Here is a 27,546-nt window from a genome sequence, read left to right as displayed (position 1 = left end):
TCATCCTGTTTTCAATATTTAAATTTAAGCACCTTTCTCTTCCTTGTTATTTTGTGAGAGATTACTTCATACTATCACATAAGCTAAATTTTTTCTGTACAGATAATAAAAATTACATACATAAGTAGGCTACTTGAATACTGACGATACAAACTTCATATACATACCTCATCAGGTATATTCAAGAAGACATCTAATGTACTGTAACCAGCACATGATTAAAATACTGATCACATGTCCAACAGTTTCTTACTGCACTCTTCACTTCAAAAGTTTGGCACATAGTTAATGAAAATCTTGATCAGGAAATCATTCATAAAAAAGTTAAATGTACACGTTTAAAACTTTCCTATAACATAGGGCATCCTCATTGTTACTTTTAAATTTTAGGAATGTACGCTTATAACTGTATCACAATCTGAAATAATCATAATATTTATAACACGAGGGTCCTTTTAGATAGTCAGTTCCAGTGTTCTATATGTAATTAAGAAATGGCCCAGTTTATTGCACTTTCAGCACTTTTCTATTTAGGGGCTTCTGATTAAGTTTCCTAATCACTTCATATTTACTGGAAATATCTTTGGCAATATTGTCCAGTAGTGGCTTCACAAGTTTTCTCAAAAGAAAGAGGGACATTTCCTCATCTTTACATGTGTCGCACTTCAGTTCTTGCGAAAATCTTGGCTTCAGAAAAGAATACTACAGCGTTTGCTATTACTATGCTCAATAGATTAATCAGTAGGCCTATAGAAATGTTTTCACCACTGCAAGAAAAAATCGCGTAATAATTATACTTCTCGATTGTTGTGACGTTCGTATTTTTTTTAAAAGAGAGGGAAAAGTTACGCCTTCTTGCAAGTGCTTAATTATGAATTCAAGGAAATTAAAGATAATGCAGTACCTTAATTAGTTGCAATATCTTATTTAATAACAATATTAATAATATTAGGTGAAAAGGGTAGGCTATAGTGCGTATATGCAAGATGTCAAGTTAATTTATTTCCGGAAATGTTTGGTGTATGAACCGAAGTACAGAGCAGACAGTCCCTCAGTTTATATGTAATATGTTTTAATATCAAGAATGACAGCCTTTTATTGTAATATAATTGAGGAGTAGAAGTTTGCAAATTACGTCTATTGTCCATAAAATATTGTACGAAGCATTTAATAAGTAATGGTGAGTCCTTTAAATGTCCCAAATGTCAATGTCTTTTAAGTGTTCTGCTATGAATATATAGGGCAGAACAGCGCTCCGAGCGGCGGAATTGGCATTACGAGGGAACCACTTCAGACTCGTTTTTCAAGCTCTATGCGCCAGCTTGTGTAATCTCGTAAGCAACGATTGAGTTATTTACAACCAGAGTCCGTGGATAAAGTGAGGATCACGTAAGTTCAGTTCCCAAACAGCAAATATTTCCGTCTTGTCAGTGTTGCCAACTGTTACCAGATATCACTACATGTAGTAAAATCACGATCCTATGTACTGAATGACTTCTTTACTCACCGTACTTTACCTTTATGTTGGAAGGTTATTCTGAATAGTTTCAATAATTTGTAATATATTTTCGTAGGTGAACTATATGAGAAATGGAGGAAATGAATCACATGAGAAGTGTATTGCTATGTTCTATTCTTTTATTCCTTTACATTATTAGTATTAGCATTAATAGGTTACTAGACGTAAATAGACAACAAATTATAGTATATAATATTCAAGAATCAAATCTGTTCCAAGACCAATTAAATTATTGTCACTTCACTTCAAAGATTCCAGCGTACATATACTGTACTTCCTAAAGGTAGATAAATTAATAACCAATTGACTTTTGGTTGGAATTCGAATGAACTTCTGATTTTCTTTTGAAATTAGTAAGGAAATGGATAATACAAATAGGCTAAAACTGAAATAATAATAAATCAACTTACAAAAATAATTTTGGTCCTTAAAAGCCATAAGTAATTTCACTTCTAGATACCTTTTTAAAGATTTCATTTGTTTGTAAATTGCTTAGTAATGTTACACTTATTATTTCTGCAACTCCACGTCTGTCATTGAAAAAATGTATGATACATAACTGTGAAGTCTCTTTTTGGCTCTTGTGTCCTAAATTTAAATAAGAAAAAACAAATGATTCAAGAAATGTGAGCTGGTGAAAATTAAGTACTCAATTAATAAAATAATTACTACCAAAAGAGTATTTTATTAATTCTATACAAAAGATGGATTACACAGAACAGATGGCCAGAAATCATAGATTTATACACAACATACAGCATGAAACGATCATCCAAAAATGCTTTTTGTACACAATAACTTCTTTCAAACGAAGTGAAATAGCCAATAAGTTCAATAAATATTACGCTAATAAGTAATAACTATAATTAATAATTATCTGCAAGCTGCAAAAGGGAATAAAATAGTATATTGTTGAAATTAGGGGGTTATGGTTTATTACGTGTATTTATAATTTTAATTACTTTATCTACATTTAATTATATTTTAATTTCTATTAGATTAGTTGGTGGTGTGGGTGTTAGTTTTATCTGTGTACGTCAGACTATTAAGGAAAAACTGAAAGAAATATTAAATCTACAATCTACTTTATATAACAATATTTAATCAAGAACTGAATATTACTATTAATTTAATAACATAAGACCCAAAACATCTCCAAGTCCAGACAATACACATGCTGATTTTCTTAAACATGTTGGCAAACAAGCAAACTCACTTCTTTTATCTTGCAATCTCATCTAAAATACAATATCTGTCTGGAGAAAATCTATCATAACATGAATTTTGAAAAGCAATTATTCAACTAATATCTTTTCGAGTTATCGACAGATACCATTTACCAGTATGATAGCCAAAATAATGGAAGAGATGATTTCATAGATTGAATTGGTTCCTGGAATCTAGTAACTAACTTACATCTTATTGAGTTGACTTTAGAAAATTACATTCAACAAATGGACAGATTTTAAATTTTAGTCAAGATATTAAAGATATTTTAAACAGAAAACAAAACACCTTAGCAATTTTAATTTATTTTCAAGGATCATATGACTCTGTAGATATAAATCACTTAAGAAATTGCAAACTTAGGGTGTCCATGATAAAGTGTTACACTGGGTCAGTGACTTGATTATTTGATTCATTGTCACAAATATGTAAATAGAGACAGATTCATCTGGGCTTCCCACATTGTTGTTTTCAGGAATACATTTTCCAATATTAATGTCGATGGTCTAACTGAAGAGATAGATCTTATGATAATCTCATCATTTGCAGATAATATGGTTGTCTAGAACAAAAAATCACAGTCCACAAATATTAATAAACTGAGCCAAAATCCCAACAGACTTTTTGACTCTACTTGGAGAACTCAAACTAGCTCAATTAAGGGAAACTTTACTAATAAAACACAATCCCAAGTTATTTGAAAATGAATAGTATATAAGTTAACTTTAACAGATGATGTTAAGAAATGTGATACTTCTCCAGACATTTTAAAAATCATTAGAAACGATAAATGATCTGGTCAGTGAGTGACTACATACAGTATTTTTTATAGATGGATCCTGTTTACCAAGCTATAGATGTAGTGGTGTTGTAGTACAATACCAGTATATTCCCTTTTGCAGGGAATTATATTCAAACACTTGTTTGCCCCATTTTAACCGTGACAATGCTTTTTAGTTCTTTTAAACGTTCTAGTTATTGTATTGTGTTTGTGTTTAGTGAAAGATTTTAGATAAGGGTGCAAATAGCCATAGTAGCTGACGCGCCCTTTTTAAACGCCACTAACTAACTAACTAACTTCAAACACTGACTAATTTTGATAGTGAAAATTTAGATTCACTTTTAAGCTTACAAAATCTCCAGTATCAACTTCATAAATCTGAGAAGGCTGTCATACTATCAGATTCAAAATCAGATATTCTTGCTACAGTATTGGACGTAACAGCAAGAAATCTCAATATTTTATAGTGGTTTAAAATTTTAAGCAAAATGGTCGAATTACATCGACGACTGGTACTTCAGTGGATCCCTGAACTTCATGGAGTGGGAGATAATAAGGTAGCTGAAAGGTAGCAAAATTACTGTAAGGTTATCTATACCTGCATCTTACCACACTGTTAAAAGAATAACAAGATCAGAACATGACAATATGGTAACAAAAATGGGAAAGATTCTAAAGCAAATGAAAAAATTGCAATAGGCCATCTGGCATTCGCTCCATGATGGAGGAAAATCCTCAGAAGAAACTAACTAATCAGACCAAATGGGGGATCCAACCTACCCTCAAGTGCAGCTCTGAATTTGCAGGCCAACGAGTCTACCGACTAAGCTACATTGGTGGCTCTACTAAAAATATGAAGTACATGGCACTCAGATTATTAAATTGACAAACCTAAACAATTATTCATCAGTTAAGCTATAAAATATAATACATAGCAAGCAAGTTAATTCAATTTAAAAGTATAAACAATTCAATCAGCTGAAATATACAGAAGTTGATAATACATATCATGCAAATTACTTCAAATTACAAGCATAAACAATTCATCACTTGTGGTATACAGCCTACTATTTAATTAACAGCACATACAAATCATCAGTTAAGCTATAGGCCTACAGTCTACTATTCAATTTACAGCATGTTTAATTGATTTCTGTGATATTTACATAGCGATGTATTTAAGCAAAACAAAAATATAGTACAATACATAGTAAAAATAATACACCCAATTTTATAACTGAACTTCTATGAAAATGTACAGTGGCAGTACTCATATTATCACAGGCCATGATTGTCTCAAATATTTACAAAGAACTGATATTTCAGAATCTCCCATGTGCCATTTCTGAAATCTCAATAAAGATATGGATCATTGTCTTGACTGTCCAACTTTACACAACTTTCAATCATCCGGTTAAATATTGGAGTGCAAGATAACAAATGACATTAACTGCTGAACACTGGGCATCAATCAACCAACAAATTCATTACATTAAGGGGGAAAAAAGCTGAAAGAATTGTATATAGACACAACACATAAGACAAGGCCGCTTCAGGACAGTAATTGGCAAGGCTCTGTTGTCTTAGGATTGTTATGTAGATTCAATTTCACCTGAAAGAAAAAAGTAGCATCTATAAGAATGCCTAATCATGAGAAATAAGAGAAACACTTGCAGTAGTAGTAGTAGTAGTAGTAGTAGTAGTAGTAGTAGTAGTAGTATTAATAATAATAATAATACTAATAATAATAATAATGACTGTAAAGAATGGAAAGTAATATTGCAATGTAATATCAAAAGGTGATATCACACCATCAACTCTTATCATTTAGTACAACAAATCTATTATATTCAGTTGCAATCACCAGTAGCTGTTCTTTCCTCCATTTTGTTGTTGGCTGATTTTCCACAAGTCTGCTATGATATGCAGCACTATCCATGACAATAACGCATTGCCCTAATGTTCTCAGGTCAACAACTGTGTTTGCACCCACTTCTCAACTACAGGGCCATTCATAGCACTATGGTAGTCCTGACTTTTCTTTCAATTGCATGAAAACATTAAATCAGCACCTGCAATAAAAATTATACCTGGGCATATAATTACGTCACATGAATTCACAGCATTTAAATAAAGAAAATAAAACAAATTTATTCTTTTATTGCAATTACAGCACATAACAGAACATAATATGACACGAGATCCTCTTTGGTGAAAGGCTTTCCCACGTTTTTATTTAGTCACCAATTTTTATATTTTTGTACCCTGATTTAAAAAATTACTCTTGCTAAATTTATGTAAAATATAAATCAATATAACTTACCGAGTATAAATCCACCTTTCGTTCCGGCATCTAATCTTCCACCCTCATTTGTTGGTCTACGAATAACACCATTCATGTCATTGGAAACGTCACCTGGTTTATTCCATGACTAAGTGGGTGATCCTACTTAAAAAAACAGAGAGAGAAAAGCAATTCACATTGAAACTCTAAGAGACACTAAAATTTTAAACACAGGAAAACCATTCAAGAATTTTATAACTAACCTCTAGTTATAATATGAAACTATTAATTGCAAAACATGTTGTTCCCACCTGAACTCATTACTAGTAGCCTATACTAATTGCAATTTCTTATCCACATAAGTGTTAACCTATTTGTTAGTAAAAAATTCAATCACTCAATGTCTCACAATACATTGAAATTTACCATTCATAAAAATCCAAGTCTCATCCAAGAATACTACGGGTTTAGGGTTCTCACGCTCCACATTTCTTATATACTCTCTCAAAAACGAATAACATCACATTCTCGTACATGTGTATAAGGACCCCCTTTGCTCCATAGAAATGTCATCTCTTTCAAAATTTTTTTTCACTGATGATAAGGATCCTCTAAATAAATATGTTTCATAATTATCATTTATATGTTCCAGAACTTTTGCTGCTGTTAGTACTTCCCCTGTAACAATAAATGAAAATTATGCCATAATTTTATACATATGACTAATATCAGAATTACATTGCATAAATCAACACAATAATTCCTTAACTTCCCTACCTTTATGTAACTTGTCATAAATAAATCTCGCAATTGCATCTTTCGTAAAATCATCAGCATCAGTCACTGGATGTTTACGTAGTCTATGTTTTCCTGGTGTCACAAGTGGGGTCCCCTTTTATCACTTTTCTAGCAGTAGTAAAGCCAAGCTGCAATAACAAACAATAACATAACACTTCTAAAAATTGTTATATCATAAAATTCATGCATGATACCAGCTATATGAATAGAAAATGATCAACATGGTAGGTTGGGTCTATGATAGGTTTAAGTAGGCTAATATTTAGGTAATTCTCCAGAAAAGCTGCATCAAAGAAGGTATAATTTTATTTTGTTTAATTGATTTCTGTGATATTTACATAGCGATGAACACGTGGTTTTAGTTCACAGCCACAAATACTTTCAGCACAAAAATCCTTTGACACTTACCTGTATATTCTAATGCACTGTAGTAGTCCCTCCCTCAAACTTGTTACTAATTACCAATATAACATGCGAGAGGTCCAGGACGAAGAGAAATGGTTAGTTTCCCAGTATAGTGCGTCCTCGTCCTCTCGAGTGTTATATCTTAACAAGTACATTGGGTGGGGTAGCTTTTCTGAAGAAAAACCATATTTAATATTACTCAGACCACTCATGAATAAATTATTCAGCCAGAGTCAACGTTCCTATGCTTTATAGAGTATGTTATATAGTTATTATATAAAACTGAATTGTTTTTAAGCACCATAACAGGCCAACATTCATGTAATATTTGCTGCAATATCAAGTTAATAATTACAATATGACTTGTATTTTCTTCGGCCGATGTGGCATGTAAATTGTGATCTGAACGGTTAATTTAATACCAAAAGAGAAAACTGGAAATTTGCTTTCGTGCTGTTTGATTATTTGTTCGTCTAATTTGTAAATGTATTTAAGCTGTCACCTACTGCAGTATTACAGTATCTTAAATGTATTTAGTTTGGCAATATGAAAATCACTGACTTGATTAAACATTTAGGCCTAACCTAAAAATTTGTTTTGTTTGACCACAATCATGAAATTATTAGTACAAACTCCTAAAACTAAATACCACTTTGAAATGTATGCTTAAGAATACTTACTTCTAATAATTTTGCTATTCTGGTTGTAATTTCTGTCTCCGTTAGCATAATTCCTTCTTCATTATCTTCTTTCTTCAACTCATTATACATGTGAACTACAGATTTCTGAAGTGTACTCTGAATGCCACACATTTTCTTCCTTGGAGGAGTCACTGCCACACTATTTAATTTTTTTTTACATTGTAATAAAAATCTAAACACGAAAGAAATTAATTAAAATGTGAAATAATGTTTCTATCGATTACCCACGTGCATTATCACGCCCAAGTATATTATATTTATTCGTACTTATCTGACTATTCTTGAATTTATAACCGCAACGCAACACATAAAATAACTATTATGTATTAATATTAATACTAATATTAATTAATTATTAATAAGTTCGAATTTCACTATCTTCCAGTAACCGACTCAGAAACCTAGTGCTATTACATTTTCAATAACGCCAGTACTGACGCCGCTTAAATAGAGTACGACAGCAACACCAACATAGCAGTTACAAAAACACTACCAGTTGTAGTATTTGTCAGTACCGAAATTCGAAACGAAGTTGGCAAAAGAAAATTCAACCTTCAAACTAGATAATCACCATAATCCACTAGCATATGTAGTAATGGGGGAAAAATGGTTAGGTTTCACCCTTAGGGTATCAAGTTACCTGGTCTTCCCTATATCCACGGACTCTGTTTACAACTGCAGTTTACAACATGAACTGAGAGACATCTACCGATGGTGGTAGGCAATAAGTCCTCGTTCCTTCAATAACTGCTCAATAGATGGCAACAAATCAAGTTGTGCGTCAATATTTTGCATAGACAAATACAGATGTTTTGCTCAGTACCTAATCTGAATGCAACCCCTTCTAATATGCAAATTAATAAGCGGCCGTGCACAAGCTCAAATACAGAAACAGCACAGAATATGACGTGTTACACCAACATTCCAACTCAAAACAGATTTCAGCCTTTAGCTACGGAAGACAGCATGGAGGAACCTTCTGCTGCTTCTACACTTCAAAAGGAAAAAATTCCACCTATCTGCTTAAAGAACATTAGGTTCGTTCCAACAGTAGTCAGGAACCGTCCGTAACCATCGTGAGCATGCGCAGTATAGAAAAAGCGTTCCAACACAATCCGAACCAGTCCTGAACCGGAAACATGTACTGCAGTCGGGCGTTCCAACAAGCTTTTGACACGGGTTCGGAACGGTCAGAAATAGTCCGCGGATCGAGGCATGTACGGAAGAGTACGCAAGACGCGCATGCGCATAAGCTCACCAACGTCTCCTGGATACTGAAGAAAGACATGGTCGACTTTCAAATCAATTAGGTTAAAGATGAAAAGTGACAGTGTAGACAAATATTAAAACTAGAGATTTAATTTAAACTTTCGCCAAAAAGAAAGGGAATGGAAATTATTTGAGTATTGAAATAGTTAATTACAATTTCAACATGCAGCTTTGATTAAAAGTATAATAAATAACGTACATGCATTAATAATTAAAAAAGGAACTATTTTTAAATGAGAGTCCCCCAGTACACGACATTGAATTGGCGGAATTCTTGCCTTCCATGTTTTTTTGTCATCTTTTTTATAGAAAATGATCCAAATTCTATTTTCTGCAATTAGAATTAGCTGCGAAACGATAATAATAAGCATCCCGTTCTTAGCAAAGATGATTACAGTTATAGCATCTCTGGATTTAGTACATAACGATCCGCGAAAGCGTTCCAACAGCGTCCAGTCCAGTTTCCATACCATAGCAGATGCTCAACTAGCGCATGCGCATAAGATAGTATACAGGAACCGTACATGAACTGATCCATGAACCGCTTGTTGGAACGAACCTATTGAGAACTATCAGCTCTTATCACAAAGCATACAGAATTATGTACAATCAGAATTTCATACAGAGTTGAAAGGTTCAATCATAAAAGTATACGCATCAACATCCCATGATTTTCGATCACTTACTACTTACTTTGACTCAATTCGTCAGCAATACTATACTTATAAAAATCCCTCTGAAAAGAAATTTTCTGCTGTTATTCGAAATGTACCCTACTCTCTCAGTGATCAAGAGATAAAAGTCGCCCTTGAAGAACTTAACTATCCAGTTCATAAAGTAACGAGACTCCTAGGAAAGAACAAACAGCCCACTCCACTTTGTGCAATAGAACTAGAAACAATGACCAAGGTAAATCAATACTAAATCTCAGTCGCCTATTTTACAGTGTAGTTAACCTTTCATCACTCGCATGCCCAATTATTACACAATCACTCGCACGTTGGATTTCGTCCAACCTACAATTAATTATTCAAGAAATCAGTTTTTTAAAATCTAAATATGCGAATTCTTTGTTATATTATATATTAATATGTATATATTACATATTAATATATACAGTATATATATATATATATATATATATATATATATATATATTCCAGCCCTGTCCTTTTCGAGACAAGAGTAATAATAATAATAATAATAATAATAATAATAATAATAATAATAATAATAATAATAATAATAATAATAAAATATTAATAATAATAATAATAATTACAATAATAATAATATTAATAAAATTAATATATATACAGCTACAAGCAGTCATAAATGTAACAGCTCATATAGTTAAAAGATTTGTGTGCCCTAATCTCAACACAAATCGATGGGACATTCATATGCTTATTTTGTAATCATTCAACACTCCCCTGTGTACCTTCATCTTCCTCCAGATCTGATTCAGATTGACAACCCGGAATTTCAATACTCCCCTGTATATCTTCATCTCCCTCGAGTTCCAATTTAGATCCATGTTCACTGCGTTCACAACCTGGAATTTCAACACTCCTCTATGCACCTTCAACTTCCTCCAGTTATGATTGAGATTCATGTACACTGTGTTCACAATCTGGAATTTCAATACTCCCCTGTGTACCTTCATCTTCCTCCAGTTATTATTCAGATTCATGTTCACAATCTGGAATATCAATACTCCCCTATATACCTTCATCTTCCTCCAGTTATGATTCAGATTCATGCTCACTGTGTTCACAATCTGGAATTTAAATATTCTCCTGTGAACCTTCATCTTCCTCCGGTTATGATTCAGATTCATGTTCACTGTGTTCACAACCTGGAATTTCAACACTCCACTGTGTACGTTCATCTCCCTCTAGTTCTGACTCAGATTCATGTTCACTGTGTTCACAACCTGGAATTTCAACAATCCTCTGTGCACCTTCAACTTCCTCCAGTTATGATTCAGATTCATGTTCACTGTGTTCACAATCTGGAATTTCAACACTCTACTGTGTACGTTCATCTCCCTCCAGTTCTGACTCAGATTCATGTTCACTGTGTTCACAACCTGGAATTTCAACAATCCTCTGTGCATCTTCATCTTCCCCAGTTCTGATTCAGATTCATGTTCACTGTGTTCACAACCTGGAATTTCAACACTCCACTGTGTACGTTCATCTCCCTCTAGTTCTGACTCAGATTCATGTTCACTGTGTTCACAACCTGGAATTTCAACAATCCTCTGTGCACCTTCAACTTCCTCCAGTTATGATTCAGATTCATGTTCACTGTGTTCACAATCTGGAATTTCAACACTCTACTGTGTACGTTCATCTCCCTCCAGTTCTGACTCAGATTCATGTTCACTGTGTTCACAACCTGGAATTTCAACAATCCTCTGTGCATCTTCATCTTCCCCAGTTCTGATTCAGATTCATGTTCACTGTGTTCACAACCTGGAATATCAACACTCCACTGTGTACGTTCATCTCCCTCTAGTTCTCACTCAGATTCATGTTCACTGTGTTCACAACCTGGAATTTCAACAATCCTCTGTGCACCTTCAACTTCCTCCAGTTATGATTCAGATTCATGTTCACTGTGTTCACAATCTGGAATTTCAACACTCTACTGTGTAAGTTCATCTCCCTCCAGTTCTGATTCAGATTCATGTTCACTGTGTTCACAACCTGGAATTTCAACACTCTACTGTGTACGTTCATCTCCCTCCAGTTCTGACTCAGATTCATGTTCACTGTGTTCACAACCTGGAATTTCAACAATCCTCTGTGCACCTTCAACTTCCTCCAGTTATGATTTAGATTCATGTTCACTGTGTTCACAATCTGGAATTTCAACACTCTACTGTGTAAGTTCATCTCCCTCCAGTTCTGATTCAGATTCATGTTCACTGTGTTCACAACCTGGAATTTCAACACTCTACTGTGTACGTTCATCTCCCTCCAGTTCTGACTCAGATTCATGTTCACTGTGTTCACAACCTGGAATTTCAACACTCTACTGTGTACGTTCATCTCCCTCCAGTTCTGACTCAGATTCATGTTCACTGTGTTCAAAACCTGGAATTTCAACACTCCTTTGTGCATCTTCATCTTCCCCAGTTCTGATTCAGATTCATGTTCACTGTGTTCACAACCTGGAATTTCAACACTCCTCTGTGCACGTTCATCTTCCTCCAATTCTGATTGAGATTCATGTTCACTGTGTTCACAACCTGGAATTTCAACACTCCTCTCTGCACGTTCATCTTCCTCCAGTTCTGATTGAGATTCATGTTCACTGAGTTCACAACATGGAATTTCAACACTCCCCTTATACTTCATCTACCTCCAGTTCTGATTCAGATTCATGCTCGCTGTGTTCACATTCTTCGTCACTAAATTCGCTATCACTTTCATTGTTCTTAGTAGCTGCATTCTTTTTGTGCTCTTCGTCTTCTTCTTCTGCTTCTTCTTCTGCTTCTTCCATTTTTTGCAGAATTCCAGGGATGTCTTCAACTTTGACATAGCTAGAATATGTAAACGAGACTATTCTTATACATATATACACATACATACATGCATGCATACATACAAACATGCATACACATATACACAAATACATAATAATTACATACATGCATACATACATACATGCATGCTCGCATACATACGTACATACATACATACATACATACATACATACATACATACATACATACATACATACATACATACATACATACATACATACATACAATATCTCTTTTTGGAAATGAAATTGCTAAGAAAAATAAAAATAGCAAGAGCACAAATTTGCTTACACGGCCACTAGCGCGTTGGATATAGTCAAACGGTGCACACTCCACTACCTTTAAAACAGTACTGACTGTTTTAAGCAGTTAATATATAAGAAACTTTTCGTAAACATATCGAGAAATGTCAATAATGGAATAGAATTGGCGTGTTAGTCAAAAGATGACCTATGAGAGGAATAATAATCAAAGATAAAAATGTGTTGGATAAAGTCCAACAGTGCGAGTGACGAAAAAGTCGAAATCAGACGCCAATCTAAAGAGATTCCTCAGTGTACAAGGTGCAAAATTTTGGTCATACTAAGAACTACTGCCAACTCGAACCACGCTGCGTACGATGTCTAGAGGCTCATCATTTCTCTCAATGCCCAAATCCTAAAACAACACAGCCTAATTGCGTGAACTGTCAACAACAACATCCAGCTAACTATTTACAATTGAAGGAAAAACTCTCACGTAGTGTTCAGTTAAGACAAGGAAAACGGACTCATGTTCCAGAATCTTCGCAACCATTACTTCAACGCACAGAAGATTCGCAACATCAAGTAAATCCTTCAATGTCTCAACCATCTACGTCAAAATTTCAAGCAAATTCTCGATCTAAGACGTATGAAAATGCAGTGAAAGGATCCTTTGATCAGAGTCACCGTCGCCCTATAAGTCAACCTGCTCCAGCATCTTCCACTTAATCTCTCTTAACCGTTCTACTCTCTAAGGTTATTCCGCACATTATCACTTTATTGACTCCATTCTTGTCAGAAATTAAAGATTACTTTATCTCTTCTCTGTCATCTTACTTCCAGAATGGCAGCAAATAATAAAATTTCTATTCATCAACTCACTATAATCAATTGGAATGCTGATGGTATTAGAATGAAACGATCTTCTCTGATTGCCTTTTTGTCAACACATAATATTATGATAGCCTGCATCACAGAAACTCACCTTCTTCCAAACGAAGTCTTCACTGTTCCAGGATATAAAATATATAGATATGATAGGAATGCTTCAACTGCATCTGGTGGTGTTGCGATTTTAATTAAGCGAAATATTACACATCATCAAGTTCTCCTTCTTTCTTATACGTCTGATATAGAAACAGTCGGAATGAAAATTAAGTGTCAAAATAACCATGATTTTGTTTTATTTTGTGCTTATAAGCCCCCAAAAAATATCTGCTAAATACTGCATACCTTGCTCTTTTATTTCCTTCAGTCGGTTCAACACTTCTTGTGGGCGATCTAAACTGTAAACACACAACATGGGGATGCAGAGTAACGAACCCAAATGGACATCGTCTTTACAACTGCATTAATAACCTTGGTCTCCATATTCTCGCACCAACTGAACCAACACACTATCCATATAATCCCGCCAATCTTCCCGATATCCTTGACATCGGAATTCAAAAGAATATGCATTTACCAACTTATATTGCATCATTAACAACACTTGATTCAGATCATTGTCCAGTGTTGGTTACTTTCCAATTGTCTCCTAATGTAACACCTAAAGTGCAACGCCTTATTAATGGTTTTGTTGATTAGGATAAATTTCAGTTGACTCTAGACTCAATGTTAGTCACAGAATATCATCCACTAACAGCAACAGATATTGACAATGATGTTCAACATTTTACGGACACAATATGCTCATGTGTAAATTATTCTACAATGTGCTCCAAGCGGACATTAACGAGCTACTACTTACCATCTTCCATACTCCAATTAATTAAGGAAAAATATCGTATACGTAGACAATGGCAACGAGAGAGGCAACCATGGTAGCGGAAGAAGCTGAGTCATCTCATACGATTAGTCAAGACAAATCTTGAACAACATCGCCTGCAGTCATATCAGTCTTACTTATCATCTCTATCTGAAGCTGATAATACCCTTTGGTACGCTACAAAGCGTATTCTACGCGAGCCAACAGTCATCCCGACACTTCGGTTAGACTCTCAAATAGCCACAGACACAGAGTCGAAATGTAACTTGCTTGCATCTCATTACCAACAGGTATTCACCCCAAACGAGAATAAAAATGAACAGACTACCTCTGAATTAGAAAAAGAACTTATAGAAAATATTAATAAACCGACTGTGCCAGAGAAAATTTCCTATACTACTCCACAAGAATTGTCTCACTTCATTCAAAGGCTTCCAAATAAAAAATCTGCAGGCCATGATCTTATACCCAACATTGCACTAAAGAAGCTCACCAACAAAGCTCTTACATACTTGCCAATAATTTTCAATGCTGCCCTTTTAATTGGGTACTTTCCTCGAGCCTGGAAGCTTGCTGAAATCATTGTTTTTCATAAGCCTAACAAACCTAAGCACTTGCCATCAAGTTATCGACCTATTAGCTTACTGCCCACGCTATCGAAATTGTTTGAGAAGGTTATTCATCATCGCATTTGTAAATTTACGTTCCAAAACAAGATAATACCAGATTTTCAGTTTGGCTTTCGTCCAAAAAATTCTACAACACACCAACTGCAAAGAGTCACTGAATCCATTATAAAAGGCTTTGAAGAAAAACAGTATACTGCCACTGTGTTTGTAGATATTGCCCAAGCATTTGATACTGTTTGGCATAATGGTTTAATGTTAAAATTATATAGAATTGGTTTTCCTGACTATCTCATACGCATCGTGAAAAGTTTTTTATCTGAGCGTCAGTTCTCAGTACGTATAGATGGCATTAAATCAACGCTTCGTTCAGTTTTAGCCGGAGTACCACAAGGATCTATACTGTCACCACTTCTCTTCAATATCTTCACATATGACATTCCATGTTTACAACCGTCACACATAGCTATGTATGCTGACGATACAGTTCTCTTTTATTCTCATAGTAACCTAAATACTGCAATCAGCACTCTTCAGACATCCTTACAGGAGCTGTCTAAATGGTTCTCTGATTGGAGATTACTACTTAACATTACCAAGACAGAAGATAAAATCTTCTCTTTAAGGCCTATTCATAATCCACCTCCTTTGGTTCTTCTAAATGAACAAGTTACATGGCTTTCTAGTCAAGAAGCTGTCAAATATTTGGGAATATTATTAGACACGAAACTCACATGGAATGCCCATATAACTCGCATTGTTACACTAACCTCTTCTAGAATTCGAAAATTATACCCTTTGGTTAATAGACGTTCACAAATTGGATTGGACTGTTCAATGCTACTCTACACCTCGCTTGTACGACCTCTTTTAACTTATGCAGCGCCAGTGTGGGGGACTGCAAATAAGACACACATGCATCGCCGACAAGTTCTCCAGAACAAGTTCCTGTGTACTGCAACAAATACCCCCTGATTTGAAAGAAATCAACAACTGCATCAAGAATTGGGAATTCTTCCACTAGAACAGTACATCCATTCAATGTCAAAATCTTTCTTCAACAAATTTCCTGGTATTCCTGGAGCTGTGACATATAACATTGGAGCAAAATCTTGTCAGCCATCTCGACTTAAAAGGAAACTCCCTCAAGACATCCTTCTTAGTGATACTGACGACTCTTCATAATTTAACACAGAAAATCATCATATTTTTTTTCACATAATTAAAAAAAATGTTTAATTAATTAATTTAAATTAATTAGAGGAGCCTTTAGAGCCAAGCTCAGCATGATATTCTGCATGTGATATTCCATAATTTAACAGTGGTCTGTATAGCAAGTTTGCTGGTTGACCAATATTAAACATAAAAAAAGATGTTTTGCGTACGCTCTGTTATTTGTCTATGTGCGAAACCGACGCGAATTATTGTGAGTACAGCGGGATTTGAATCCATTCACACCGCAGCAACACAATCCCGCCTAGATGGCGGGACTGCAGTGTTCTACCACAGTCTAATATATATTTCAAACCTTCAAACTATATCTGGTTCATTTACTTTGGAAAATTGACCGTTTTCATGTATGATTTGAGGCTTTCTCGGCGTTGGTTCGTTAATATGTTTTCGCGGGATGTCAGCCGAGTTAGGATTTTGGAATGTTCCAAGATTTCGACTGCTATCTCTGCAGCCATCTTCAGGGAAGTGAGGTCCGATTTCGGATTCAAACGTTTTATTCCGGTAAAATATACAAAGAGTATACATTGCCGGCGGCTGTTTCAGGGACTTACTGTTGTGCCCTCTTCTGCCGTCGTGATCAATACACATGGAATACATGATAACATAATAAAAAAGTGTACATGTTTACATAACAGCAAGGTGGAACAACAGATGATTAAAATTTGAAAGGATAAACAATTTTTTTGGTGTCAGTGTTTAATTTAATTTTTTTTTTTGGAACAAGAAATCCCGATGCGTGTCATTATATCTTTTGACTATTGTAGTTTTCTATTTTCTATTATGGTTGTCCGCTGGTTCATGTTTTTAGTGCTTAGGGATGTTGGTCACCATCGTCTCTCTCTCTTTTTATTGGTTAGCGGCGATACGCAGATGAGTCAACATGTAATTCTTTTATGTTTATATATGTTTTACTGTGGATGTTGTGGATCGTGGTAGTGTATGAGTAGTTTTTCTATTGTTGTTCTGTTATTTGTGTCGGGGTGGTTGTGTGAAGAGTGTGTGTGTGTATTGCCTGTTGAGTGCGGAGAATGTGTATTTGTCGTTGATGTCTTGTAGGTGTGTGAAGAGTGGTGTTGTGGTTGTTGTGTGATATACGGTGTGATTGGTGCTTCGTCTTGGGAGTCCGGAAATTGATCTTAGAATGCGCCTTTCTCTTGCCTCAAATTTGCGTCTGTTGGAGTTGGATGTTTGTACTAGGAATATGGAGGGGTGCATACAAAGTGATCAAACCAATGCTTTGTAAAGTTGGAGGAGTGTTGGAGTTGAGCAGCCTGGGCGTCTGATGCCACTAAGGTAGCTGATTGCTTAGGTGGCCGCATTAAAATTGTTCCAGGTGTTATTGGCAAGAGTGGTACAGGGTAATTTGGAGTTTATTGGGATGCCGAGATAGGTGAGTTGTCGCCGGAGTGGGATTTGGGTGGTACCGATTATGATGGGGCTGGCGTTTACTGTGCTGGAGCGGAGGGAGGGACGGAGGAAGCATGTTTGTGTTTTGTTTGTGTTTATTTGTATTCGCCACATGTTGGTCAAGGTGATATATCGCCGCAGTGATCTGTTTATTTTGGCTCTGGCGGGTGTGTCGTCGAGAATGCGATATCGTTTGCATACTGAGCTAGTCCAACGTTATTGTCTATGGGGGGAGGGATGTCCGACACAAAAATATTGTATAGGATTGGAGAGAGGACACAACCCTGTGGGACTCCAGCTTCGATTCGGAAGGGTTGAGACAACTCGCTCCTTCCGAGTCTCACCTGTCCTGTACGGCTTGATATGAAACTAGAGATCCAACTGGTTATTTCATGAGGGAGATGGAGTAGGGAAAGTTTGTACTTAAGGGTGTCTATCACACCTTGTCAAATGCACGTTGTGCGTCAAACGCAACGTGGATGGCGTAATGTCTATGTGTGTGAGCCACTTCAATGGGGGTAAGCACCCGTATCAGTTGGTCGTGCAGCCGGACGCCCGGCCTGAACCCGGCCTGAGTGACCGGGATCAGGTCCCGCTCGGCCAGGTGCACATGTAGACGTGACGCGACTACTTTCTCCATTAATTTGGCTATTGTTGTTGTCAAACTAATTGGTCGGTAGTTCATTTGGTTGGGACGCGTCTTTGCCAGGTTTTGGGAAAAGAAGAACATGTGAGTGCTTCCAGCGGGGGGAGTGTGTCCGAGTCTAAGTCATGCCGTGTAGAGTCCGGCAAGGTAGTGAAGTGCAATAGGTGGAAGTTGTTTTAGAACGTCGTACGTGATGCCGTCTGGTCCGGGGGCTGAGTTTTTGCATTGTTTTAGTGCTATTGTTAAGTCGATGGCTGTAAGGTTGTCGAGTATAGCGTCGTTAATGCAGCTTTCTTGTGGCGCTGGAAGCAGATTTTAGAGTTGGTGGTTGTTTGTGATGTGTCTGGTTATAGTATTGTAGTATGCTGCGTCGAAGTTGTGGTCGTTTGGAGTAGTGTGGATGCTTATGAGGAATGACAATTCCCGGCCCCGGATTGGCCGATCCGCCAACCAATCACGTTTCACCTGAGACAGCCTAACGTCTATATAACCTTCGACTTTCTGTTCGGACCTCACACGGCGCTTCTTCCAACGGCCTTCACATGCTTTGTCATCGAACAACAGATGACAGCGTCTCGCCATCCTAACGGTAAACACCAGCCATCTCCTCCTCGCCCCGTTCTGTGATCACTTGATCAAATCTCATTCCCCCTCGCGTTTGTGGTACCTAAGAGGTTACGTCAAATTTCGGCTTCCCCTTCAAAATTTTCTAGAGATCCTTCAGTGGAGCAGCGTAACCCGGAGTGAGACTAGTGGCCAACAGGCTTGGAGCTCACATATTTAATTTTGTACAGCCCCCAACCCCTTGCAAGAACGCGTTTTGCGTACCTTTTAAATTTGTCCTCCCAATTCTCTTTCGATTTTTCGATTTTCGATTTTTCGGTTTTCGATTTTTCGATTCGGACCTCACGGGATGGATCGATGATACTTCTTTCTTGGACGTGAAAGGAGCAAGACGTGTCTAGAGGCCTTCTGATTGGTGCACCGGCGAAAGCAGCTACCGCGGAAAACCAACCAGTTTCCTCAGTGCTACAGCAGCGATCGAGCGCAGCAGCCAAGCAGCTCTCGGCCAGGGAGGCTCGAGACGCCGAGCATCGTACTTCTGTCGGCCAATCGGCGGTCACCTACTTGATCGGCACTTTTTAAAGAGCAGCCTATTGGTTTCCTTGCCGCACCGGCGCGCAGCGCGAAGAAAGCCGTGCAGCCCACTCAGGGCTGCTCGCACTAACTTCCCTAGGCCAGGCGGATCCCGGTCGGGGATTGGGTCCTCTCTTGAGGAAACCTCTAGCCGTCCTCGGTTCTTAGGCAAGCTTCGTGTTAGGGTGGGACTCTGTGCCTTTGTGCTAAAGTGACTGCCTAAAGGCAGAGCCTTCGGGCTAATTTTCTATCCGTCCTCCACCTCTTACTATTGACCAACTCCTTCTGAGGGCTACGCAAATTTTCGTCCGTCCCTTATCAGGGCCAGCGAAATTAGCGAAATAAACCGACGGTCCCCGGCATGCTCCGCAACGCTTGTTGCGATCAGCTAACCGGGCTAGGCTTCAGCGACCAATCGGGCGTAACTGCTGGGCTTCCACCCCTAGTGGGAAAGGGGCCTAGCAGGTTCTTGCACTGCGGACAGAGTGGCGCTTAGGGTTCCCCCCTGATAGGATCGAATCTCTAATTCGAATGGCTCCAGTTAAGATCATCAAGGCCACGAGCCAACTTAAAGCAGGTGGCGTAAAGCGATTGCTAGTTTGCACTAACCAGACAGGGCCCGCCACTTCCTACTTGCGCATATTGCGTCCCGCGCAGATTATTCCTCCGCCCAGGCGTCGGAAACTGCGATCGGCTGGTCCTATACGGACGCCGCCTGTCCCGGTCCCCGTCGCCGAAATCTTTGAGCTTCGTCCCCATGTTACCATCCCAGACCCTTCGTAAGATCACCTCCCCCAAGGTGGCTCCCAAGGTCACTGAGGTGACTTGTCCTGACCTGCCCGGTCCTAGCGGACTAAGTAAGCCAGATAGAGTGAAAGCTGATGAAGTGCTGCCGATCCCATCTGGATCCGGCGCACTTCAGGTAATTAAGGCCAAGTAGAAGAAGAAGAAGAAGACGAAGGGCTCAACTAACACTCATCAATGCGGCATTTGTACCGCCAGTGAGCTCACCAAGGAAGAGAGATCTGCTCTCTCTACTTTGGAGCAATTAGAGGCGACGACTCTTCAAGTCGTGACCTAGGAGGCAGCACCCCCCGCCGAACCTGAGGCCCTACAGGAGACGGCTGCTGCCCCTGAGGTAGATCAGGCAGTTCCCCGCCCCCCTTCCCCAGCTCGTACTCACGTGTCGGAGAGTGAGGACGAGGAAGATGATGTTGAGACGGCCCTCACTAGGCGACGTCGTGATATCCCCCGTCATTATTACGCCAGACTTCACTGGCTCGCTGGGCCGACTTAACTAGAGTTCAAGGCCGAATGCGAACCGTTGGGCTTATGTTCGTACCGGGCGCGCGGCGGGACGGCCGAGAAAACTGTTTGCGAAAGGGTCTACACAAATCTTTGTAGGTTCCTGACCGAACTGGGAGTAGCGTACAACTTGCTGCGCCCCAAGAACGACAAGGCTCTGCGATTCGTTTTGAGAGGAATAGATATTCACACTGATGAGGAGGACATTCAGGGCGACCTGGAATTCCAAAGCATGATCGTCCGGCGAGTGACGAGGATGCACTCATGAAGGACAAAGGCCAAACTCCCAATGGTCATTGTCGATGTGGAGAATTCCCCCGAAACCCGGGATAGGATGAGAGCCTTGCGGCAATGCTGCCTGATGAGGGTAACAGTTGAGGACTACGTCCCCAGGAAGCGCCCGCCTCAGTGCAGCAACTGCCAGTGGTACTACCACACGCAGGCTAGCTGCAAAGCGCAGCATATGTGTCGAGCTTGCGCACGCCCCCATACGACTAAAGATTGTCGCAAGCCGCACGATGTCCCCGCTACATGCGCACTCTGTGGTGGCGTTCACACCGCCAATTACGGAGGGCTTCCCGTAGCACTACAGGTTAGAGATGCCACGGAAGGAACGAGCAGGGCTGCCCGACGGAGGAGGGCAGAGCTCGAGGAACAGCGGACGCTCCAATACGAGTGGCCCCGGCAGCAGCGGGTGGAGCGAGTTTCGAGGCAGCAGCAGGTGTTCCGAGAACAGCAGCCGCAGCCACAGGCTCGCGCCCCTGTGCAGGGGCCTCGTGCGGAGCGACGCACGGAACTCGGGCCAGTCCGCCAACAGCAGCAGCAAACGCAGCAGCAGCAGGCGAACATACCTTCGCTCTTGGATGTGCCCATTGCCGCGGCTCTGTGGTCCACCGTGACAGCGACAGCCCCCCAAACTGCTGCCAATAATGTAGGCCCACTTTCCCAGCGCCCTAAGCGCAACAGGGGCAGCAGAAAAGCCACCAAGGCTACCACGATAGAGTCCATCTCCGCCCCTGTCCCTACGGCCCAGCAGGAAGCTATTGCTAGCACCTCGAAAGGCCCGACTGATCGATAGGCTACCCTCGACCATGTCCAGCACTTTGCTGAGGCGTTGCAATTAGCAAACCCCAACCTCCCGCTCGCCCCAATCCGAGAAGGATAAACGAGAGTGATAGTTCTCCTTATGGAGAATCCTATGTCTGCCCTCCAGGAGATATTTAAGCTCCTAACCTCCCTCGTTTCTCTCAAGACCAGACGAATTGACGGAGTTGCTAGGATGTGTATATGGAACGCCAGGGGCCTTAGACATGATAGACATGAGTTCAGGGCTTTCCTAGACGCTAATAATATAGACATAGCATTTATAACAGAAACGTTCCTGACACCCCAAGCAAATTTAAGATGCGCGGGGTTTAAAGTCTATAGACAAGATAGAGCGGGTAGAAGAGGCGGAGGTGTAGCGGTGTTCGTTTGTTCTTCGATCGCGCACTTTGAGTATCTCCTTCCCCAGCTAGCGGCATTAGAGGCCTTGGCTATTAGAGCCTACATAGGCAGACTCCCCTTTCTGCTTATGGCTGCCTACAGTCCTCCGGGCACACTAAATGAACGCGATTTAGATATAGTGACAAGTCTATCCGATAGATTCGTAGTCGTCGGCGACCTCAACGCGAAGCACGCTAGCTGGAACTGTCAACGCCCCAATCGGCAGGGCGATAGGCTTTCTCTAAATTGTACAGGAAACGGATACGTCGTGATATCCCCTAGGGAACCCACACACGTACCGGATGCTACAAATAAACTCCCAGAAATATTGGACATCGCCCTGGTGAAACGTCTCACAACTAGAGCGAGACTAAAATCCTGGATGATCTTCCGTCCGACAACCTACCGGTGATAATGGAGATCATGCACCCAGTCGAACTCTCCCCAACCACTGAGAAATTCAACTACAAGGCCGCAGACTGGGTGTTCTTCCAAGACCAGGTAGCCGCTACGCTTCCACCACTCCCCCCTGAAGTCACTCCGGCAGGGATAGATAGGTCAGTTAGCGACCTGACGGAGTGCATAAAGAACGCAATGGTTGCTGCAATACCGAAACGGTCTTCACAACCGGGACGGATGCAGCTCCCAGCCTATATTAGAGACCTTAAGATCGCCCGCAATAGAGCAAGAACATTGTGTAATCGTACTAGGTTAGATGACCATAGAATAGAAATGAACCGCTTGCGCAGGCGGATCAGTGAGGCGGTCCACGAAACGGTCGTGGATGCTTGGAAATCCAAGGTTGAGAAGATGGACAGTAGAAACATGTCAGATACCTGGCGTGTATCTCGAACTCTGTCCAATCCGTCTCAATCTATACACCCATTAGTAGTCGGTCCAGATGTCACGGCCTTTACTCCTGCGGAGAAGGCTACCGCACTGGCAGACGTTCTAGAGACCACTTTTCAGCCCGTGGAACAAAATTTAAACTTGCCCCATATGAGAGCTGTTGAGGAATCGGTTCGAGACTTCCTTAGCAGGGAGCCGGAAAATGGGATACGACCTACGAACACCCACGAGGTAGCCCATTTCATTCGCCGTCTCGGCCCTCACAAGGCCGCAGGAGCCGACGGTATCCAAGGAATTATATTGCAGCATTTCCCAAGGTCAGCTATGAAGCGCATAGCAGAGATAATTAATAACATCTTGGCTTCCGGTCACTATCCCATTCCCTGGAAAGAGGCTCACATAGTTCTCTTTGCAAAGCCCGGAAAGGATAAGACGAATTAAGCAACTATATTCCTATTAGTCTCCTCAGTTGTCTCAGCAAACTGGCGGAGCGGGTCATACATAGAAGTAGTGTTGCTCCAAATCAGGAACGAGTAGTTCGGTTTCCACCCTGGTCGTTCCACTACACTTTAGGCACTTCGCATCACGGAGGACATTACTTGGGCTATGAGCACGAAGCGTTTTTATAGCTGCAGCTTACCTGGACATCGAGCGAGCATTCGACAAGGTTTGGCATGAGGGACTCCTCGTTAAGTTACTGGGCATGGGAGTCCCCGATGGAATGATGCGCCTCATTTCTAACTACCTCCGAGGCCGTACATTGAAAACCCATGTAGGCACTATTTTCTCCACCCCCCCGTGAAATTCACGCAGGAGTCCCACAGGGTTCCATTATCGGGCCCATACTTTTCAATATATTCATTAATGACCTCCGGTTTCGCTATATCCACGGCAGAAGTAGTCATCTGTATATCTATGCAGACGACACTGCCCTCTTGGCAAAACCTATAGATTAGCGTCCCGTAGATTGCAGTCGATGTTAGATCACCTCCAGCCGTGATTCCACGACTGGAGAATCAAAGTCAATGTAGAGAAATGTCAGGCCATACTCTTTTCACTAAGAGCGAGGCTCGAAGACATACCACCACCACCCACACTTTTCGGACAAGAAATGCCGTGGATGAACCAAATTAAATATTTAGGGATCATTTTGGACTCTCATCTCACCTTCCGAAATCACATGCAATCCCTTCTTCGTAAGGTAAAGGGGCTGATATTTAGACACTATTCCATTCTAGCGGCCTTAACTCCTGACAACCTGGGGGTAGGACTTACCATGTATAAGGCCCTCATTCGCTCTGTAATTACCTATGTCGCACCCGCATGAGGGTTTGCGGCAGTGTCCCATCTCCGTAAACACCAAGTTATCCAAAACCAGGTGATTCGACTCATTACCCATCTCCCCCGAGCCGCCTCGAAAAGAAAGTTCCACTTTGAACTAGAGTTGCCAACCATAGACGAGTTCATTGCTCGACTGGCTAGGAACTTGTATGCGGAAGCTCGTGCTAACCCCAACCCGCTCATATCTGGCTTCGGCCAGTATGATCCTAGGTTACGGCGTAGACACCAGACAGGTCCATTAGCTATACCCTTGAGACAGGAGGACGGGGAGGCTGGCGTTACTCCCAGGTTTTGGTAGCCACGACTCAACTCCATGAGACTCCTTGGATAGTGCAACCGCTATAAAATGACCTTGTCTTAACTGGGCTAAACAAAATTCCTCCCTAACAATATCTACTTTTGTTGATCGATGGTACTATCATAGAGCCAATGGGCTAATATATATCCATCGATTCATAGAGTCATTCTACCTAAGAGCCAACTGGCTAGTCTCTGAAATTGAGACAACTCATCCTGCCTAACGTTTTTCCGTGGTTTTCCTAAGGCGCTAAGACAAATGTCGGAATGAGCCCTAAAAGAAATGGGCCACGGACCTGCATTCATATCCCCATGAAAGTCCCTAATTACTCTAAATTAATTAATAATTACATCTCTCCCCTCTTCGTAATTGAGTCACCATAAAGCCAAATGGCTGGTCTCTAAATTGAGACGATTCAACAAGGCTCATGGCAACAATCACCTCCTACCTAATAGCCAAATTGGCTAGTCTCTTATATGAGACAAGTCATCCTGCCTTTAGGTATTCCGTGGTTTTCCTAAGGCGTACGACAAATGTCGGGATGAGCCCTATAAGAAATGGGCCACGGACCTATGTGCCCTTCCCCATATATATTCCTCTTTTCTTGTAAGCGACGTATGCCCTAGTTCAGAACTTATAAATAAATTGTCTATTAAATGTACGAGGTCAACCAATTAGTCGCAATTTGAAAGGACAGGGACCTCTCAAATTGCAGATTTAGATTTCGCGGCGCTTCTTCCGACGGCCTTCACATGCCTTGTCATCGAACAGATGACAGCGTCTTGCCATCCTAACGGCAAACACCAGCCATCGCCTCCTCGCCCCGTTCCGTGATCACTTGATCAAATCTCCGTCCCACTCGCGTATGTGGTACCTAAGAGGTTACGTCCAATTTCGGCATCCCCTTCAAAATTTTCTAGAGCTCCTTCAGTGGAGCAGCGTAACCCGGAGTGAGACTAGAGGGCAACAGGCTTGGAGCTCACATGTTTAGTTTTGTACTGCCCCCAACCCCTTGCAAGGACGCGTTTTGCATACCTTTTAAATTTGTCCTCCCAATTCTCTTTCGATTTTTCGATTCGGACCTCACATCTTTCCGCTAGGCGTAGCTCAGGTTACGTAGCGGCATCTTTGAGTGCGGTCCACGTAGTGGTCTCGTACCTGATTATAAACCACTACTTCGCCACCAGTAGCAGGAGGAGACCGATATTCTAGCAGTCAGCATCAGATGCATCAATCCACCAACTCAGCACCCATCCGACAAAGCTTATCTCAAGCTACGAAGCGGAGGCATCGAGCGCAACTCGCAGCGCGGGAGCGGACCGGAACCTAATCTCCTACAGCGGAGGTAAAACTGCAACCTCCTGGCCCTCATAAAGGCCTCCAACAACCGAAGCGCCCCAGCCGTATACAGGATCAACGAGCCTTCGCAGTCAAAGTACTCGACCAGTCAAGGAACGACGACGAAGACGCCACCCCCAACGTCGTGAATCAGCAAGAAAAGTGAATCTAACTATTGCTCAGCGCGAGTTCCAAGAGTGTGCGATTATCTTTTTAGTGAACGTAGCTCTCGGCAGCGCGTGATTACCATCAGAAAGAAAAGTGAATCTCACTATTTGCTCAGTGTGAGTTCTAAGAGTGTGCGATTATCTTTTTAGTGAAAGTAGCTCTCGGCAGCGCATGATTACCATCACAAAGAAAAGTGAATCTCACTATTTGCTCAGTGTGAGTTCCAATAGTGCGTGATTATCATTTTAGTGAAAGCAGCTCTTTTATTTCCATTATATATATATATATATATATATATATATATATATATATATATATATATATATATACTTTTTTAACGCAAGTGCCCCCTTTTCTGTGTAGTGTGTAAGCAGTGAATAATTACAAGTGGAAAGTAATAAACATAAGAGATTTAAGATTAAAGTCATATTGTGTACAAATACGGATTCCAAGGAATACAACGCGGAAATAAGTTAAGTGGTGCCAGTGAAAAAGTGAATTGGCCATTTCTCTTTTGACTTTGCATAAACAAAAGAAACGCAACAAGTCAGACCAACATGGAACATGACAAACCACCCGACAAAATATCCATAAAGAACCGCCGATCCCAATCCCAAGACAGACTGACATCCCCACGAGACCCAAGACGCACAGACAAAAAAAGCTCGACTACTGTTGGACTGATCCCGGAACAAGAACCCCCCCGATGCCTACTCCGAATCTGACGCCGACCTCATATTAATAATATACAACTACAGCGCTACTCAACTGCAATCCACCTTAAAAGAAATTTGGATACACGTCCGCTGCTTCAAGCAGAAGGACCACCTCTTCATCATCAACTTCCACTCCCACACCCACCTATCCAAATTCACTCTTCACATCCCACCCTCAGCTTTCGGCCCCCACAATCAAACGCAATACCTCCTACCTTCCCAAGCAAAACAACAAGCCCCATGGCTTAGCCAGCCTGCCCAGCGCACATTCAATCCCAAATCTGCCTCCCAAGAAATAACCACACCCCCCACAAAACTGCGGCCATAGCATCACCCAGAGAAACCCGATTCAGAATTGAAACTCTCCTATCATCCTATCCCCTTACCACCACTCCTAATAAAGCGAAACAAACAACTCACCAGCCTACACAACCAAACAAAGCGACG

The 27,546-nt window shown here is 40.4% G+C and overlaps 1 long non-coding RNA gene across 2 annotated transcripts; it reads right to left on the bottom strand.

Moving 5' to 3' along the window:
• Positions 1 to 4,795: 4,795 nt before the first annotated feature.
• On the bottom strand, positions 4,796 to 6,876 carry LOC138693738 (uncharacterized). Of its 2 annotated transcripts, none has more exons than XR_011330426.1 (5): positions 6,589 to 6,876; positions 6,238 to 6,489; positions 5,851 to 5,976; positions 5,392 to 5,599; positions 4,796 to 5,139 (listed from the first exon to the last, which is right to left on the bottom strand). It is a non-coding gene; the product is annotated as an uncharacterized lncRNA (long non-coding RNA). The 2 variants fall into 2 exon arrangements; XR_011330427.1 differs by having other exon boundaries at positions 5,851 to 5,973.
• Between the last annotated feature and the right edge of the window lie 20,670 nt (positions 6,877 to 27,546).

The sequence above is a fragment of the Periplaneta americana genome, unplaced genomic scaffold (genome assembly GCF_040183065.1).
Source record: "Periplaneta americana isolate PAMFEO1 unplaced genomic scaffold, P.americana_PAMFEO1_priV1 scaffold_20, whole genome shotgun sequence".
NCBI lineage: Eukaryota > Metazoa > Arthropoda > Insecta > Blattodea > Blattidae > Periplaneta > Periplaneta americana.
Note: the sequence above shows the minus strand (reverse complement) of the source record. Positions and strands in the feature narration are given on the sequence as shown.